This window comes from Hemicordylus capensis, chromosome 15 (assembly GCF_027244095.1).
Source record: "Hemicordylus capensis ecotype Gifberg chromosome 15, rHemCap1.1.pri, whole genome shotgun sequence".
Classification (NCBI taxonomy): Eukaryota; Metazoa; Chordata; class Lepidosauria; order Squamata; family Cordylidae; genus Hemicordylus; species Hemicordylus capensis.
This window is the reverse complement of record NC_069671.1, coordinates 6,343,661-6,355,880: the sequence shown is the minus strand read 5'-3', so window position 1 is coordinate 6,355,880 and position 12,220 is coordinate 6,343,661. Positions and strand designations below refer to the sequence as shown.

The window sequence follows — 12,220 nt, the reverse complement described above, 5'->3', positions numbered from 1 at the left end:
GGGAGACTTCATGCTGGCTCGCGCGCTCTCACCCAGCTGTGTGTGCAGCCCCTTTGGGAAGTGGGGGGGGGGCGAGGGAGGCGGGATTCGCTGGTGGGGGCGGCGAGGGGAGGGGCCAGCCCGCCAGAGCCCTGGGCCGACCCATTCTGCGCCCTCGCTGGGCAGGCAGGCGGCGGCGGCGGAGCGTGGCGCTAATGCGCCCAGGCGGGAGAGGCGAGGAGGCAGCAGCAGGGCGATGGCGGAGCGGGGCTCGCCCTGAGACCCCCAGGGCGGCTGCGAGCCGAGAGGGCGGAGGGCTGCCTGCCTGCCTGCCTGCTGACTGAGCCGGCGAGGATCAGCAAGGCGGGGGGCGGCAGGCCGGCGAGGAGGAGACCCGGAGCGCCTGCTGCGCCTCGGATCCCTGGCTAGGCGCTGCTGCCGCCCCGTTGCTGAGCTCTGACCCTGGCGCTGCTGCTGCTGCTGCTCGAGCGGACCGAGTCCCCTCCCCTGCCGACACCCGCCTCCTCCTCGGGACCGCGTGAAGCAGGCGGCCAGGCGGGGAGGCGAAGCCGCTGCCTCTCTGTTACGCGCGCCCCACACACGCACGCACACACACACCCCTCGATTGCGCGGAAGGTGGAGGCGAGGAGATGGTGAGCAGACCCGGGCGGGCATGGAGCGTGGGGAGGGGAGGGGGGGCACGATCGGGGGCCGGGTTCTTGTGGGTCTCTTCTCATGCCAGAGAGCCTGGGGGTTGCTTACAAAGAAAAAAGAAAAACCCATCCCCCGCGCTAGGCTGGCTGGCTTTGTTATGTCCCAAGGTTGCGGCGGCCGGATCCTCCTCCTCCTCTCCTCCTCCTCCGAGTGGGAACGGCGGGCATTCATGTGCTCATTGTTCGAGGGAGAAGAGGGAGCGCACGGCTGGATTGCTATGGGGATGGCTGGAAATTCCGCATATGCAAAGGCTAAACAAACCGGCATTGTGTGTGTGTGTGTGTGTGAGCCTTGCAGTGCTGTTGGGGGCGGCTGCTGCGCTTCTTGTCAGGGAGGGGACGCGGCAGAGGCTCCCAAGCAAGCAAGTCTTTGGAGAAAATAAATAAATAAATAAATTTTTAAAAAGGAAAGGAAAGCCGCACTGATGCACGAGGCAGGCAGGGTCCCCCTTCCTCGCCCAAAAGCCGCTTTTCTTAAACTTTCCCTCTGTTCTCCGCAGAATTGCTTCCCTGGGCTGAAAATGGTTGCAAGGAACTTGGGGGAACTCTCTCTCTCTCTCTCTCTCTCTCTCTCTCAAGTGATCAAATCATGCGTGAGTGTGTGTGCGTGCTGTGTGTGTGAGACAGTAGTGTCAGAAAGCGGTCAGTACTCCGATGGGTCCCACAGTGCTGATGCTGCAAACATTGGGTGGAATCCTGATAAACAGATTCGCCTCTCTGAAATGTGCCAGTGATCTGGGGAGAAAGGCGGCATTGCTGTGCGTGCTTTCCTGGCAAGAACCCCCATGGAAAACAGTGGATCTGACTTCCGAGTAAACATATCTAGGGTTGCACTGTACTTGGTTGGCTTCTGACATTATTGTGCTGAATCTCCCCTCCCCCCTGGCAGAGCCTTTTCTGAATTTCTCACATTCCCTGATGCTCATTACATTTCCCAGTCCTGCTCATATGTGTCAAATCGGTAAATCCTTCTCGATAAATATGTATTTTCTTATGTGGAGCAAGGATGAGGTTTATTTTTGTGCGCTTAAAGAGTTCTGCTCTCGAGTGACAGGATATTGACATGGACTGATTCTATCATCTCCTGGATGAAATGGTGCAGTCTGCCTTAAGTGGCTTGTCAGTTTAAGCTTACAGAAAGATTGGAACCGATACCTCAAAGTTACAAAATTGCAAGAGATCTCAGTTGTGCAGTGGCAGACTGGGCATTCTGTTTTTGCACAACTCTGAGGATGCATCACTAAAGGGAGAAATAGTATTGTGTTCCTCTGCCTTTTTTTTTTTTTTTTGGTGGCAAGGTATATGTCTAAAACAGCCTCCAGGTGCTAGGAGGCATTAGAAAGCTGGAAGGGTTGGCTGGTTTATGGAATAAAACATTTAATTGATTGCATTGTGACCCAGGAAGACAGTGAAAAAATAGTTGCTACTGAACATCTGTTTTCATTTCTGTACATATGCATGATTTTTAAAAAATTGTATGCATCATTATGAAAATTGAGGATCCTCCCCCCCCTTGAGTGAACCTACTAGGTAAGGTTGAGGAATGCAGAGGACTTAATGTTCTTCTGAATTCCATGTCTTGATAGTAATGAATTTCTAATTTGACATTGGTTGCTGCTGATAGAGTTTTACTCTTGAGTTTCTTATCCAGTCCTTGCTGTCACAGTAAATAAATGTTGCCCAGTGCTTTGACTGTAGAGTTGGCCTGATGCATTTTGAAAGTAAGGGATGCTGTTGGCTTTCATCTGGTCGTCCAAAAATTCCCTGCAATGGGTTTTGAAAATGCAATGCACTCTTTGTTGGGAGGATTGATGCAAAGTTAGCAGAAATGCAGGGCTGGGTCTGTCTGCCTGAGATGGATTTCTGGCGGAAGGGGTTTTTGTGTTTTGTTGCTGCTGCTTCAGATTCTGTCACAGCTCTACTTAAAACTGACATCTTATCTGGAAGATCGTGTGTATGCAAACACATCACAGTTACAGAAATCTGAACTGCTGCATGTTATTTTCTTTAGTACAATAATATGCGAGAGCTCCGAAATGTCTCTGGAGGGTATGTGCTCGCTTTGGAAGCTAAAAATCTATCAGAAAACTCGTTAGAACTGCTGTAACACCAGAACTATAATTTGCTGTTCTTAATATTTTAGTGTGCGGGTATAAATCATTGACATAGATTCCGTAAAGAACATCCCTTTATAGCTGGGAAGGAGAAAATACTGGATTCTGGTCTCCCTTGAACAGAAGCATGGTGGAATTACAGTTGGACCATTCAATAGAACAACTTCTGTTGTAGTCAGTGACTACTCTCTTTCTCTGTCTTCCTATTGCTTGACGCTCAAGGGTTCTATATTCAAGACCATATAATAGGGAACCTTTCAGAAGTGGTGTGCCAAGTCCGCAGGATGGAAACTCAAGGTGTGCACCCCTTTCTGAGGCCAGTGCAGATAATGCTGGAGGAGGCAGTCATGAGGCCTAGACATTATATTTTTAGGCACACAAAAACCGAGTCAGACCCTTGGTCCATCTAGTCTAGTATTGTCTACCCAGACTGGCAGTGGCTGCAGACAGGAGTCTCTCTCAGCCCTATCTTGGAGATGCCAGGGAGGGAACTTGGAACCTTCAAGATTTGGGAAGCCTTCTCCTTGCTGCCCGCCTGTTAGGTCATGTGAATGGCCCCAATATCTTCATGTTTGGCAAGATATTGGATTGTCTCCTTGTTGAGACACACACAGGCTTGAGCTTGGTTACCATGACTGACCACCACCTATAGAAGGAAGAAGACAAATTATTGGACTTTTCAGTTTACAGACTGTAAGATTCCCTCTCTCTCTGATGGTCATTCTGTTGATTTAGTTAATTTTATGCCAGATGTTTCCTTTTACTAATTGTGTTCATACACTGAAACCAATGCATTGTCCATGATTTGCAGTAGTAAACAATTAAAAGGATAAGTCTGCTTTGGAAGATAGACCATAGAGATGGAAGTATGACTAGAGTTATGCACAGCTGGAATGTCCACTGAGAACAGAGAGCTGCCATTGGTTATTGTTTCCTCTGACTGCAGAAAGCTGTCTCTCTAGCCCTGGTCCGCTTTATGGTGAAAATCATCTGTACTTTGTATTGGAAGCTAGAGTGGGAGAATCAGTTCACTTTTAAACATGAAGTGCCATGAAGGACTACAGTGGAGTGTATGATGAATACGACAGATATTTATTCATCAAACAACAAAACAATTTTAATTCAACCAAAGTCCCCAAAGCGGTTTAAGTAAAGTGTGCTGTCGAGTCGGTGTCGACTCCTGGCCACCACAGGGCTCTGTGGTTGTCATTGGTAGAATACAGGAGGGGTTTACCATTGCCTCCTCCCACGCAGTATGAGATGATGCCTCTCAGCATCTTCCTATATCGCTGCTGCCCGATAGAGGTGTTTCCCATCGTCTGGGAAACATACCAGAGGGGATTCGAACCGGCAACCTCTGGCTTGCTAGTCAATTCATTTCCCCGCTGTGCCATATAAATAAACAAAATGGCTCCCTGCCCCCAAAGAGCTCACAATCTAAAGAAGAAGCATAAGACAGATACCAGCAACAGCCAGTGGAGGGATGCTGTGCTGGGGGTGGAGAGGGCCAGTTGCTCTCCCCCTGCTAAATAAAGAGAATCAGCACTTTAAAAAGGTGCCTCTTTGCTCAGTGTTAGCAGTGTGTGAGTCTGTCTTTGTGTCAATGTGCTTCATTATGAGGCCTGGGGGCCAGTGGTTGCACCCATCCACCCGGTGTGACTCCCTTAACGTTGTGTCGTCGAGTTGGTGTCAACACTTGGCGCTCACAGAGCCCTGTGGTTGTCTTTGGCAGAATACAGGAGGGGTTTCCCATGGCCTCCTCTCACGCAGTATGAGATGATGCCTTTCAGCATCTTCCTATATCGCTGCTGCCCAATATAGGTGTTTCCCATAGTCTGGGAAACAGACCAGCGGGGATTCAAACTGGCAACCTCTTGCCCTAGGACCGGGGAGACGCGAGTTCAAATCCCCATTCAGCCATGATACTAGCTGGGTGACTCTGGGCCAGTCACTTTTCTCTCAGCCTAGCCTACTTCACAGGGTTGTTGTGAAAGAGAAACTCAAGTATGTAGTACACCGCTCTGGGCTCCTTGGAGGAAGAGCGGGATATAAATATAATGATGATGATGATAATAATAATAATAAAAAAGTTACTTCCCCCCTGCACCATTAGGTGCCCTGGAGTGACTCCCTAAAAGTGTGCCGTCAAGTCAATGTCGACTCCTGGCGCCAACAGAGCCTTGTGGTTGTCTTTGGTAGAATATAGGAGGGGTTTTCCATTGCCTCCTCCCGCACAATATGAGTTGATGCCTTTCAGCACCTTCCTATATCGCTGCTGCCTGACATTGGTGTTTCCCAATATAGGTGTTTCCCATAGTCTGGGAAACATAATAGTGGGGATTCGAACGGGCAATATTCAAGCATTTATTGGGCCCGTGTGGAACTTCGGCCAAAGTGGAATACCCTGCACAGCCCCCCTGGCACCAGGCAGAGGTGACCCTTTGCTGCAATTTGCCCAGTGCTGGGGGCTCCTTTACAGGCAACCCAGCCCCCATGAACCGCTGCACCATCTTGGAAGGCATGCACAGAGTGTTGGGAAGCGTAGCCCTTCGCAGGTCTTTCCGCACAGAACTCTTAAGAGACGGCTGATATCCTTCTAAGAGCCTGAGAAAAGCCCTGTACTGTGTAGAGGCCAGCACTGTGGGGAATTGCTCTCACATTGAAGGGTTATTTTATTTTTATTTATTTATTTATTTATTTAAATTTTTTTGCCCAAGTGGCCCCTGTTTGCAAAATAGTGAAGAAGATCACTGCCCTATGTAGTCGAGAGCCTTAGTTCAGGTTGCCTTATCTCACCGCCTCTCTTGGATCTTCCTTGTTTTTGTTTTGTTTTGTTTTGTTTTGTTTAAAAACCCACTTCCTTATTAAAACGACAACAGCATCTAAATGCAGCTAATGGGAAACGTCAAAAACAAACCCAAAACAAAGCAGAAACCAACCCACAATAATTTATTTGTTTGTTTGTTTGTTTGGTATATTTATGCCTCGCCCCCGCCTGTACATTACTGCTTGGGGCGGCTCACAACATTGATAAAATCGTTGCAGTATAAAATCAGATTAATAAAATTAACCAAATTAAGCAAGCTAAGACCACAATCAGAATTAGCTCTTAAAATTTCAGATTAAATTATTTTAAAAGCTAAAAACTAAGAATGATAAAAACTAGACTAAAGAACCTACCAGATATAAGCAACAGGTGAAGCGTTAAAAAGCCTTTTAAAAAAGATGTGTTTTTAGTTGTTTTTTAAAAACACTGAGGGGAGGGAGCATGGCGAAGCTCCTCGGGGAGGGCGTTCCAAAGCCGAGGGGCCACAACTGAAAAGGCCCTGTGTCTCTCTAGTCCCTGCCAACTGGATCTCCGTTAGTGGCAGGGCCATGGACAGGGCCTGAGATGATGAGCGGAGGGCCCTGGCAGGTTCATATGGCTAAATGAGGTCTGACAGGTACTCTGGCCCCAAGCGTGTAAGGCTTTAAAGGTCAAGACCAGCACCTTGAATCTAGCCCGGAAGCAGACTGTTAACCAATGAAACTGCCGTGGGATGGGTGTGATACCCGTGAAGCGACTTGCACCCATGAGCATCCTTGCAGCAGCATTCTGAACCAGCTGAAGCTTCCGAACTGTCTTCAAGGGCAGCCCCACGTAGAGTGCATTGCAGTAGTCCAATGTGGATGTTACCAGAGCATGAGCCAACCGAGCATGGTTGCTTACCCATGTTGAGGAGTATACAGTGGAGATAAGGGCAGCGAAGTCTTCTCATTTCTCCGCACTTATGCGTCAACGGATTCTCGTCTGGCAGCCGTTTTCCAAATCTCTGCGGCCTTCAGTACCATTGACCAGCCTCTCAGGATCTGCAGAAGAAAAATGCACTGATATTATCTCGGAGTTCATCATTTTTATGATTTGCAGATCTCGCTTTGTAAGCAGAATCATATCTTAGCCAGTTCAGTGCTTCGATGATGGCTCAGGTTGGCCCGCTATTAAAAGGTCACAGTAAAATGTCCTTGCACGACTTTTAATTTTGCATTAATGTTATTGTATAATTGCACGTGCCAGAACAGGAGTTTAGTAGGGGAGCAGCAAGGAGCTTATTTGGAGCTACTGAAGCAGCTATTTTGTCAGGAAAACCACTCATGGAGAAATGTATGATATTGCAAGTGAATAAGGTAAAAAACGAGCAGAACAGGATTTGCAGTAGCCAACACTGGAAGTTTCTCTCCCCCCCACCCCCCCACCCCACTTTTCCTTATTAAATGTGAAGAGATGCCAGATTGTTAGGGCACTTGACGTGGCCACATCTCTGAAATGGTTGCTTCAAATCACATATGCAATGGTTGGCCCCGGTCCCAAACAACTCTAGAACATAAGAACAGCCCTGGTCGATCAGGCCTAAGGCCCATCCAGTCCAGCATCTTGTTTCCCACAGTGGCCCACCAGATGCCTCCGGGAAGCCCACAGGCAAGAGCTGAGGGCCTGCCCTCTCTCCTGCTGTTGCTCCCCTGCAACTGGCATTGAGAGGCATCTTGCTTCTGAGGCTGGAGGTGGCCCACAGCCACCAGACTAGTAGCCATTGGTAGACCTGTCCTCCATGAATTGGTCTAAGCCCCTTTTCAAGCCATCCAAGCTGGTGGTCACCACCACATCCCATGGCAAAGAATCCCATAGATTAATGATGCACTGTGTGAAAAAGGACTTCTCTTGTCGGTCCTAAATTTCCTGACCTTCAGGACTCACAAGATGAAGTACCCTGTAGGACATTATGCTAGAGAAGGTAATTACCCCTTCTTGGGCAAAGAGGTCCCTTATAAAGTGGTGGCTCTCTTATATTAGCACGTGGAGAGCAACGGTTCCTTTCCATCCCAGCATAGCATCCTCAGAAGAACTCTCAAGATTAAATGGACCAGCAGAATAACAAATGAAGAAGTCCTTCGAAAAGCAAAAACACACAAATAATGCAGACAATCTGGTGATTCTTTACTCCAATCCGTAGTAAACTATCAAATACCGCAACTAATGCTAGAAGGAAAGCTAGTAGGAAAAAGATCAAGAGGAAGGAGGAAGAAGGGATGGACGGATGACCTGAAAGAATGGTTAGAAATGGGCACAGAAGATATCCACGATTCTAGGGACCGTGATCTATGGCTTTTGCTTGCTGCCAACCCCACAATTGGAGAAGGCACATGAAGAGAAAGAGAGAGAGATAGCATCCCCGCCATTCAGCTGTTTCCTGGATTCTCCATCATTTCTTTTTAGATTGTGAGTCCCTCTGGGGCAGGGAACCATCTTTCCTTTCTCTCCCACCCCCCCCGCCCCCCCGCTCAATGTATACAGCCTGTGGATTTGGGAAATTCTGTGGAATTCTATGGAATTCTATGGAAACCAGTATACTGCCTTTTGTAGCTGATAGTGATCAGTAGCTCTGTCGGCCATAGATTTTTCTCATCCTTTAATAATGTGAAGAATAGTCTGGTAATATATGCTGTTGCAGGCCTTGGCAACTTTTCTTTGGATCTAGGAGCCAGCTCAAACATTTAGGAGCCAGGCAGTGGATGCTTGACAAAATGATCAGACTTTGCGATAGACATTGTGGCTTTTCTTTATTCACTTTACAAGTAACCTACTGGGAACAGAATCCTGGGACAGATAAAAGTTTTATTAAATAACATTGAATATCTTAGTCCAGGTGCCACCGTTAAATTTCTAGGCACCATGTGGTAAGCCCTGTGTCGTTAGTAAGTTCCCCACCCTAACCTTTATGGTTGATAAGGAAGGCCTTCAAGTAAGGGTTCTCAAACTTGGTTCCCAGAGTGTGTTAAGCTACAACTCCCATCATACCCTGACAAAATGGCTGATGCGGTGGGGGATAATGGGAGTTGTAGTCCAACAACATGTGAAAACCCATGTTTGAGAACCTCTGATATACTGCACAAGGAGGTTCCTTTTAAAGTGGGGATTATCTTAATATTTAACGGGGAGACCAACTGGCCCTGTCCAACCCCAGCACAGCATCCTTCCAGTGGCTGTTGCTGGTGGCCACTAGACTGGGAATCCTTTGGGGACGGGGAACTATCTTGTACTTATCTTCTTTTCTTTGTATATATTTCTCCAAGGTGTACCTGTCGCTAATCCTGTGTGCGGCAGCTCTTGTAAGAGTTCGTGAGCAGCGGCCTGGATAGCGATGGGGATGGGGGAGAAAATGGTGGCCGATTGGCTGGCAGGCAGGGAGGGAAAGTGCCAGCCAGGCCAACTGGTGAGGGAAAGCTGACTGAGAGGGGAAGGACGGACTGAGCAGAAGGGGGGTGGGCGAGAAAATGGACTGGGGCTGAAGGGAGGGGGAAATGAAAATGGGGAGGAGAGACAGGGAGAACACAGATGCTCTGTGCCGAATCAGCTAGTTATTCTTATTCTTTGTAAACCGCTTTGTTAAAAAACGGTGTGTAAGTATAAAATAAAAATAAAATAAATAGCCTCCTTGATGCAAGATTAGTGGTGGGGGAATATAGCAAAGCAACGGGGAAATGACTTGACTAGCAAGCCAGAGGTTTCCAGTTTGAATCCCCGCTGGTATGTTTCCCAGACTATGGGAAACACCTATATCAGGCAGCAGCGATATTGGAAGATGCTGAAAGGCACCATCTCAGACTGTGTAGAAGGAGGTAATGGTAAACCCCTCCTGTATTCTACCAAAGACAACCACTGGGCTCTGTGGGCTCCAGGAGTCAACACTGACCTGATGGCACACTACCTTTTCACCTTTCTCTCATGGCCCTGGTCTTTGCAAAGGGTATGGGTGGAGGGAATAGATGTCTTCTCCTTGACCTCTGAGCATTTGAACTGAGAGAGAGAGAGAAAAAATATTTTGTTTAGACCCTTGCTAACTTGGCAAACAGGCTCCTTTTAACGTGTTGATTCTCTTTTATTTAGCAGGGGGATAGTAACTGGCCCTCTCCATCTCCAGCACGGTACCTCCAGTGTCTGTTGCTGATGTCTGTCTTATGTTTCTTCTTTAGATTGTGAGCCCTTTGGGGACAGGGATCCATCTTATTTATTTATTATTTCTCTGTGTAAACCGCCCTGAGCCATTTTTGGAGGGGCGGTACAGAAATCGAATAAATAAATAAATAAATAATAAATGAATAAAAGAGACAAACATCTGTCAAAATCTATTTTTAAAATGAGACTAATATTGATAGAGGGGGAAAGAATGATTTCAGGCATTTAAAATCCAGCTCCAGGCTCTACACACACACACACACACACACACACACACACACACACACACACACACACCCTCTTCTCTGATCAAATCCATTGTGAGCCGCCTAATTGGAAGTAGGTTAGCCTTCAGAAAAGGAGAGCTCTCCAGTGCTCTATATTAAATCACTCCATAGCAGCATGTTAGGAGACTCTGAATGCCTTTTAGAAAGAGAGAAAGAAAGGAAGGAAGGAAGGAAGGAAGAAAGACAAAACCTAGATGTAGGATAATCCTTGATTTAAAATAATAGCCCCAGGTTTAGTGTGGCAAAATGCTACAAAGGTTATGGTGATTAATTCTGAAATGCTCAGGATGGTTTCGGGGTGCATGAAAAACACATTCTCGCCCCCCAGCTCATTCACGGAGGAACACAAAGCAAGCAGACCTTTGTGTGGTGAAGTAGCGGTGGTGGGGAACAAAGGTACATTTTCTTATCACAGCAATAATGATGATTTTGCTTAATTTATCTGAATTTGTTGCCCTGTTAAACAAGTAAGCAAAGCCTAGTGCCTCGCTAGCCGGGGAATTTTTAATAGCCTGTTCATCAGTTGTTATGGCAGCATAATTTCCAACACACGTGACTTGGAAGTGTAGCAGCGTAATTTCTCCATGGGCTTTTTCTCATTATAGTAAACAACCTCTGCTTAATCCGGGTTATGTAGTGATAAAAGCCGCCGCTGTGCCCCCCCCCCACGCCCCTTCCTGGCCCGGCTTCCCTGACCCTTTATTTCATGTTGCTGTTTTTGATAGCAGAGGTGGGGTCCACAGAATTAATCCCATTCCAGACAGCGCTAAAACAGCTCATCTAGATTACAATTAGATTATCATTATGGCAGGCAGACTTAAAATCAGGGTGATTAAGCTGTAGTGTCTACTGCTGCTGCTGGATAAACGGCGACTTGTCACGCAGGTGAATCCGCTCGCGGAGGGTTGTGTTAAAAAGGAATTGTACTTTCAGAATTCGAAATGGTTAGCTCTTGGGGTAGCGGTTGGCGGAGGCCAGGGAGTCAAGAGGGGTGTTCTGTTTATCCTAGGCTTGTTGAAGTACAAATCAGGCTCTTTGGGAGATAGGAGACTTATTCAGACATTATACGGAACACCAGTGTTTCCTCTAAGGCGTGCACTTGTGCATGCACTCACATATTTTTTGTGAATTTTAGATCCCGCTCAGTGAATTTTAGATCCCGCTCAGGTCCATAAGATGGTCCTCCGGGGGCTTGCAATTTAAAAAGGAAGATAAGACAGACACCAGCAACAGCCACTGGAGGGATGCTGTGCTGGGGCTGGATAGGGCCAGTTGCTCTGCCCTCCGCCCCGCTGCTAAATATAAGAGAATCACCACTTTAAAAGGTGCCCGTATGGTGTACAGGGTACACAGGTTCAGATCTGTATACAGCTACAGTTGTTCACATGTTATGGTACAGGTACACTCATGAATTAAGCATGAATTGTACCCTTTGCTAAGCAGAGTCCACTCTGGTTTCCATTTGAATGGGAGTCATGTGTGAGCACTGTAAGATATTCCCCCTGAGGGGATGAGGTTGCTCTGGGAAGAGCACCTGCCTGCTTGCATGCAGAAGGTTCCAAGTTCCCTCCCTGGCAGCGTCTCCAAGATAGGACTGAGAGAGACTCCTGCCTGCAACCTTGGAGAAGCTGCTGCCAGTCTGGGTAGGCAAGACTGAGCTAGATGGACCAAGGGTCTGACTCGGTATAAGGCAGCTTCCTATGTTCCTATGTTAATGAGGTTATGAAGGCAGCTGATTATAGGTCTTGAACCTGGTTACCTTCCCATACGCAAGGGCATGTTTTTTCAAGTCTGGCTTCTCATGCATAAAATGTATGGCGGAGTTTTGGACTTGTGCTTTGACCTGCCAGTTGCCTATTCCTCTTTTTTCTGTGTTCCTTGATTTACTGTTGCTGAACGAATCTGTGTTCTGGGCCACGTTTTGCCAGTATGTCGGTAATATGCACATAGATATGTGTTAAAAAAATAATTTTACTGTAGTTCAGCGTCATAAATTTAAGAGCTTTCCACTGTGTTTCAATTGTAAGTGTCTCCCTCTGGCTGGCTGAGTATGATATTTGACTTTATTTTGTCAATGTAATGTCAAGTGGAGTATTGAATATGAATCTTGCCCAAAATGGGCCATGTTCTGCTTTC

At 47.2% G+C, this 12,220-nt stretch overlaps 1 protein-coding gene across 15 annotated transcripts in view; it reads left to right on the top strand.

Annotated features, from left to right (window-relative positions):
- ARVCF (ARVCF delta catenin family member) overlaps positions 1 to 12,220 on the top strand; it is a 493,848-nt gene that overhangs the window by 11,187 nt on the left and 470,441 nt on the right. For 12 of the 15 annotated variants that reach the window (XM_053279354.1, XM_053279341.1, XM_053279339.1 and 9 more), the window contains exon 1: positions 163 to 632. The exons of the other annotated variants lie outside the window; for them this stretch is intronic. The gene's annotated coding sequence lies outside the window, so the exon portion shown is untranslated. Of the gene's footprint in view, positions 1 to 162; positions 633 to 12,220 lie in introns of those variants that run through there. 15 annotated transcript variants of the gene reach the window in all.